The sequence below is a fragment of the Engystomops pustulosus genome, chromosome 3 (genome assembly GCF_040894005.1).
Source record: "Engystomops pustulosus chromosome 3, aEngPut4.maternal, whole genome shotgun sequence".
Classification (NCBI taxonomy): domain Eukaryota; kingdom Metazoa; phylum Chordata; class Amphibia; order Anura; family Leptodactylidae; genus Engystomops; species Engystomops pustulosus.
The window spans coordinates 2,488,748-2,496,055 of record NC_092413.1 but is presented as its reverse complement, the minus strand read 5'-3'; positions in this window follow the sequence as shown (position 1 = coordinate 2,496,055).

Below are 7,308 nucleotides of genomic sequence, written 5' to 3'. Positions count from 1 at the left end.
CCATTCATCAGGACTGAACCCTCCCTGCTTTATACTCCCGTCCTTCTCTCTCCTGGACTCGTCCTCCCTGCTTTATACTCCCGTCCTTCTCTCTCCTGGACTCATCCTCCCTGCTTTATACTCCCGTCCTCATCTCTCCTGGACTCATCCTCCCTGCTTTATACTCCCGTCCTTCTCTCTCCTGGACTCGTCCTCCCTGCTTTATACTCCCGTCCTTCTCTCTCCTGGACTCGTCCTCCCTGCTTTATACTCCCGTCCTTCTCTCTCCTGGACTCGTCCTCCCTGCTTTATACTCCCGTCCTCATCTCTCCTGGACTCGTCCTCCCTGCTTTATACTCCCGTCCTTCTGTCTCCTGGACTCGTCCTCCCTGCTTTATACTCCCGTCCTTCTGTCTCCTGGACTCGTCCTCCCTGCTTTATACTCCCGTCCTTCTCTCTCCTGGACTCGTCCTCCCTGCTTTATACTCCCGTCCTTCTCTCTCCTGGACTCGTCCTCCCTGCTTTATACTCCCGTCCTTCTCAATCCTGGACTCGTCCTCCCTGCTTTATACTCCCGTCCTTCTCAATCCTGGACTCGTCCTCCCTGCTTTATACTCCCGTCCTCATCTCTCCTGGACTCGTCCTCCCTGCTTTATACTCCCGTCCTTCTCTCTCCTGGACTCGTCCTCCCTGCTTTATACTCTCATCGTTCTCTCTCCTGGACTCGTCCTCCCTGCTTTATACTCTCATCGTTCTCTCTCCTGGACTCGTCCTCCCTGCTTTATACTTCCATCCTCATATCTCCTGGACTCGTCCTCCCTGCTTTATACTCCCGTCCTCCTCTCTCCTGGACTCATCCTCCCTGCTTTATACTCCCGTCCTTCTCTCTCCTGGACTCGTCCTCCCTGCTTTATACTCCCGTCCTCCTCTCTCCTGGACTCGTCCTCCCTGCTTTATACTCCCGTCCTTCTCTCTCCTGGACTCGTCCTCCCTGCTTTATACTCCCGTCCTCCTCTCTCCTGGACTCGTCCTCCCTGCCTTATACTTCCATCCTCCTCTCTCCTGGACTCGTCCTCCCTCCTTTATACTCCCGTCCTCCTCTCTCCTGGACTCGTCCTCCCTGCTTTATACTCCCGTCCTTCTCTCTACTGGACTCGTCCTCCCTGCTTTATACTCCCGTCCTTCTCTCTCCTGGACTCGTCCTCCCTGCTTTATACTCCCGTCCTTCTCTCTCCTGGACTCGTCCTCCCTGCTTTATACTCTCATCGTTCTCTCTCCTGGACTCGTCCTCCCTGCTTTATACTCTCATCGTTCTCTCTCCTGGACTCGTCCTCCCTGCTTTATACTTCCATCCTCATCTCTCCTGGACTCGTCCTTCCTGCTTTATACTCCCGTCCTTCTCTCTCCTGGACTCGTCCTCCCTGCTTTATACTCCCGTCCTTCTCTCTCCTGGACTCGTCCTCCCTGCTTTATACTCCCGTCCTCCTCTCTACTGGACTCGTCCTCCCTGCTTTATACTCCCATCCTCATCTCTCCTGGACTCGTCCTTCCTGCTTTATACTCCCGTCCTTCTCTCTCCTGGACTCGTCCTTCCTGCTTTATACTCCCGTCCTTCTCTCTCCGGGACTCGTCCTCCCTGCTTTATACTCTCGTCGTTCTCTCTCCTGGACTCGTCCTCCCTGCTTTATACTCCCGTCCTCCTCTCTCCTGGACTCGTCCTCCCTGCTTTATACTCCCGTCCTCCTCTCTCCTGGACTCGTCCTCCCTGCTTTATACTCCCGTCCTCCTCTCTCCTGGACTCGTCCTCCCTGCTTTATACTCCCGTCCTCCTCTCTCCTGGACTCGTCCTCCCTGCTTTATACTCCCGTCCTCCTCTCTCCTGGACTCGTCCTCCCTGCTTTATACTCCCGTCCTCCTCTCTCCTGGACTCGTCCTCCCTGCTTTATACTCCCGTCCTCCTCTCTCCTGGACTCGTCCTCCCTGCTTTATACTCCCGTCCTTCTCTCTCCTGGACTCGTCCTCCCTGCTTTATACTCCCGTCCTTCTCTCTCCTGGACTCGTCCTCCCTGCTTTATACTCCCGTCCTTCTCTCTCCTGGACTCGTCCTCCCTGCTTTATACTCCCGTCCTTCTCTCTCCTGGACTCGTCCTCCCTGCTTTATACTCCCGTCCTTCTCTCTCCTGGACTCGTCCTCCCTGCTTTATACTTCCATCCTTCTCTCTCCTGGACTCGTCCTCCCTGCTTTATCCTCCCGTCCTCCTCTCTCCTGGACTCGTCCTCCCTGCTTTATACTCCCGTCCTTCTCTCTCCTGGACTCGTCCTCCCTGCTTTATACTTCCATCCTTCTCTCTCCTGGACTCGTCCTCCCTGCTTTATCCTCCCGTCCTCCTCTCTCCTGGACTCGTCCTCCCTGCTTTATACTCCCGTCCTCATATCTCAGCCAGTGATAGCGCCTGCTTTGTACCGGTTGACAACCGACATTAAATAACAAACCTTCATATTCAGATGATAATGTGTGCACAGGCGAGTGTATGCGGTGCTGCCCTCCTCACTCTGCAGGACAGGGGCCTAGACATGACGAGCTCTCTGGGGAGTACTGACAGGAGGGTGACCAGCCCTACACCATCAATACCACAGGGACTCCCCAGACAGTAGGTGCCCTGCTCTGTCACTGCACCGGGTGCCCTGTGTGGACGGAGCAGACGTTTCCTTGTAGGTGCTTTATGCATCTCTAGGGAGCGGTGCTGGCTCTGGCCATCCAGAAAACTGCCTGGAGCAGCAGCACCTGACGGGTCGGTCCATTTCTCCAGGATGCACAGAACCCTGAGGGTCAGATCCCTAATCCCCGCCCCCGTAACCTGATGGGATATCTGTGACTATGGAGGACCCTGCACAACCCGCCAGCAGGGGGAGATAAAGCACATGAGCTCAGTGATCACAGGATCCGTAGTCTAATATCACCATCATTTCTGACAGGGAGATCCCTAGGTGACACCCCGACTCCCTGCATCACATCTAGACGTCAACTCTGAGAGAATCCAATGAGATGTGCAGGAGCCGCTTCTTCCTCTGCAATTCCACACCAGGTGCAGGAACAGTCCGCGGCCTCAGATCATGGAAGAGGCTGGTATGTCGGTCCAGTCACACTGACATATCACATGGCATATGAAGGGAGTTCTAAAATCCCACAGAAATACGATGCAAGGACTCCCTCTAACAGGCAAACTGCAGTACCAGTACAGCATCAGTCATGGAGATGTTACAGTACCACAGGGAGTCCTTGCATCATTTCTCTGTGATGTTAGGACTCCCTAATGGATTGTAGAGGGGGGGAGGGGGGCTGACAGCGCCCCCAGTGGCCACTTGTGATACTTAACTAAACACAGGACTGGATTGGGAAAAAGGAAGGTGTCTGTTATATTCCCTCTCCTGTTATGATCCACATAGGATGGTCCCAGAAACTTCAGTCCTGAGAATTAACCCCATAGGCCGGGTCCACTTAGCCGAAACGCACACAAGTTGGTAAATAAGATCCCGTGTATGAGACTAATGACGTTATTCATCAAATGAAAGTGACCTCAGTGTGCGGTGCGCCCCCTGCTGGAGGCACTGCAGTAACACTACTCCATGTGCTCGCTCCTGCCATCTAGTGGAGCCTGTGCACTGCAGTAACACTACTCCATGTGCTCGCTCCTGCCATCTAGTGGAGCCTGTGCACTGCAGTAACACTACTCCATGTGCTCGCTCCTGCCATCTAGTGGAGCCTGTGCACTGCAGTAACACTACTCCATGTGCTCGCTCCTGCCATCTAGTGGAGCCTCTGCACTGCAGTAACACTACTCCATGTGCTCGCTCCTGCCATCTAGTGGAGCCTCTGCACTGCAGTAACACTACTCCATGTGCTCGCTCCTGCCATCTAGTGGAGCCTGTGCACTGCAGTAACACTACTCCATGTGCTCGCTCCTGCCATCTAGTGGAGCCTGTGCACTGCAGTAACACTACTCCATGTGCTCGCTCCTGCCATCTAGTGGAGCCTCTGCACTGCAGTAACACTACTACATGTGCTCGCTCCTGCCATCTAGTGGAGCCTGTGCACTGCAGTAACACTACTCCATGTGCTCGCTCCTGCCATCTAGTGGAGCCTGTGCACTGCAGTAACACTACTCCATGTGCTCGCTCCTGCCATCTAGTGGAGCCTGTGCACTGCAGTAACACTACTCCATGTGCTCGCTCCTGCCATCTAGTGGAGCCTGTGCACTGCAGTAACACTACTCCATGTGCTCGCTCCTGCCATCTAGTGGAGCCTCTGCACTGCAGTAACACTACTCCATGTGCTCGCTCCTGCCATCTAGTGGAGCCTCTGCACTGCAGTAACACTACTACATGTGCTCGCTCCTGCCATCTAGTGGAGCCTGTGCACTGCAGTAACACTACTCCATGTGCTCGCTCCTGCCATCTAGTGGAGCCTCCGCACTGCAGTAACACTACTCCATGTGCTCGCTCCTGCCATCTAGTGGAGCCTCTGCACTGCAGTAACACTACTCCATGTGCTCGCTCCTGCCATCTAGTGGAGCCTCTGCAGTAACACTACTCCATGTGCTCGCTCCTGCCATCTAGTGGAGCCTCTGCAGTAACACTACTCCATGTGCTCGCTCCTGCCATCTAGTGGAGCCTCTGCAGTAACACTACTCCATGTGCTCGCTCCTGCCATCTAGTGGAGCCTCTGCAGTAACACTACTCCATGTGCTCGCTCCTGCCATCTAGTGGAGCCTGCGCAGTGCAGTAACACTACTCCATGTGCTCGCTCCTGCCATCTAGTGGAGCCTGTGCACTGCAGTAACACTACTCCATGTGCTCGCTCCTGCCATCTAGTGGAGCCTCTGCACTGCAGTAACACTACTCCATGTGCTCGCTCCTGCCATCTAGTGGAGCCTGTGCACTGCAGTAACACTACTCCATGTGCTCGCTCCTGCCATCTAGTGGAGCCTGTGCACTGCAGTAACACTACTCCATGTGCTCGCTCCTGTCATCTAGTGGAGCCTGTGCACTGCAGTAACACTACTCCATGTGCTCGCTCCTGCCATCTAGTGGAGCCTGCGCAGTAACACTGCTCCATGTGCTCGCTCCTGCCATCTAGTGGAGCCTCTGCAGTAACACTACTCCATGTGCTCGCTCCTGCCATCTAGTGGAGCCTCTGCAGTAACACTACTCCATGTGCTCGTCCCTGCCATCTAGTGGAGCCTCTGCAGTAACACTACTCCATGTGCTCGCTCCTGCCATCTAGTGGAGCCTCTGCAGTAACACTACTCCATGTGCTCGCTCCTGCCATCTAGTGGAGCCTCTGCAGTAACACTACTCCATGTGCTCGCTCCTGCTATCTAGTGGAGCCTCTGCACTGCAGTAACACTACTCCATGTGCTCGCTCCTGCCATCTAGTGGAGCCTGTGCACTGCAGTAACACTACTCCATGTGCTCGCTCCTGCCATCTAGTGGAGCCTGTGCACTGCAGTAACACTACTCCATGTGCTCGCTCCTGCCATCTAGTGGAGCCTCTGCAGTAACACTACTCCATGTGCTCGCTCCTGCCATCTAGTGGAGCCTCTGCACTGCAGTAACACTACTCCATGTGCTCGCTCCTGCCATCTAGTGGAGCCTCTGCACTGCAGTAACACTACTCCATGTGCTCGCTCCTGCCATCTAGTGGAGCCTGTGCACTGCAGTAACACTACTCCATGTGCTCGCTCCTGCCATCTAGTGGAGCCTCTGCACTGCAGTAACACTACTCCATGTGCTCGCTCCTGCCATCTAGTGGAGCCTGTGCACTGCAGTAACACTACTCCATGTGCTCGCTCCTGCCATCTAGTGGAGCCTCTGCACTGCAGTAACACTACTCCATGTGCTCGCTCCTGCCATCTAGTGGAGCCTGTGCACTGCAGTAACACTACTCCATGTGCTCGCTCCTGCCATCTAGTGGAGCCTCTGCACTGCAGTAACACTACTCCATGTGCTCGCTCCTGCCATCTAGTGGAGCCTCTGCACTGCAGTAACACTACTACATGTGCTCGCTCCTGCCATCTAGTGGAGCCTGCACACTGCAGTAACACTACTCCATGTGCTCGCTCCTGCCATCTAGTGGAGCCTCTGCACTGCAGTAACACTACTCCATGTGCTCGCTCCTGCCATCTAGTGGAGCCTGTGCACTGCAGTAACACTTCTCCATGTGCTCGCTCCTGCCATCTAGTGGAGCCTCCGCACTGCAGTAACACTACTCCATGTGCTCGCTCCTGCCATCTAGTGGAGCCTGTGCACTGCAGTAACACTACTCCATGTGCTCGCTCCTGCCATCTAGTGGAGCCTCTGCACTGCAGTAACACTACTCCATGTGCTCGCTCCTGCCATCTAGTGGAGCCTCTGCAGTAACACTGCTCCATGTGCTCGCTCCTGCCATCTAGTGGAGCCTCTGCACTGCAGTAACACTAATCCATGTGCTCGCTCCTGCCATCTAGTGGAGCCTCTGCACTGCAGTAACACTACTCCATGTGCTCGCTCCTGCCATCTAGTGGAGCCTGTGCACTGCAGTAACACTACTCCATGTGCTCGCTCCTGCCATCTAGTGGAGCCTCTGCACTGCAGTAACACTACTCCATGCGCTCGCTCCTGCCATCTAGTGGAGCCTGTGCACTGCAGTAACACTACTCCATGTGCTCGCTCCTGCCATCTAGTGGAGCCTCTGCACTGCAGTAACACTACTCCATGTGCTCGCTCCTGCCATCTAGTGGAGCCTCTGCACTGCAGTAACACTACTCCATGTGCTCGCTCCTGCCATCTAGTGGAGCCTCTGCACTGCAGTAACACTACTCCATGTGCTCGCTCCTGCCATCTAGTGGAGCCTCTGCACTGCAGTAACACTACTCCATGTGCTCGCTCCTGCCATCTAGTGGAGCCTCTGCACTGCAGTAACACTACTCCATGTGCTCGCTCCTGCCATCTAGTGGAGCCTCTGCACTACAACACTACTCCATGTGCTCGCTCCTGCCATCTAGTGGAGCCTCTGCAGTAACACTGCTCCATGTGCTCGCTCCTGCCATCTAGTGGAGCCTGTGCACTGCAGTAACACTACTCCATGTGCTCGCTCCTGCCATCTAGTGGAGCCTGCGCACTGCAGTAACACTACTTCATGTGCTCGCTCCTGCCATCTAGTGGAGCCTCTGCACTGCAGTAACACTACTCCATGTGCTCGCTCCTGCCATCTAGTGGAGCCTGCGCAGAATGCACAGTGTCATCTATAGGTGTCCATCCTCCCTGGGGGGGGGGGGGGGGGAGACTTAC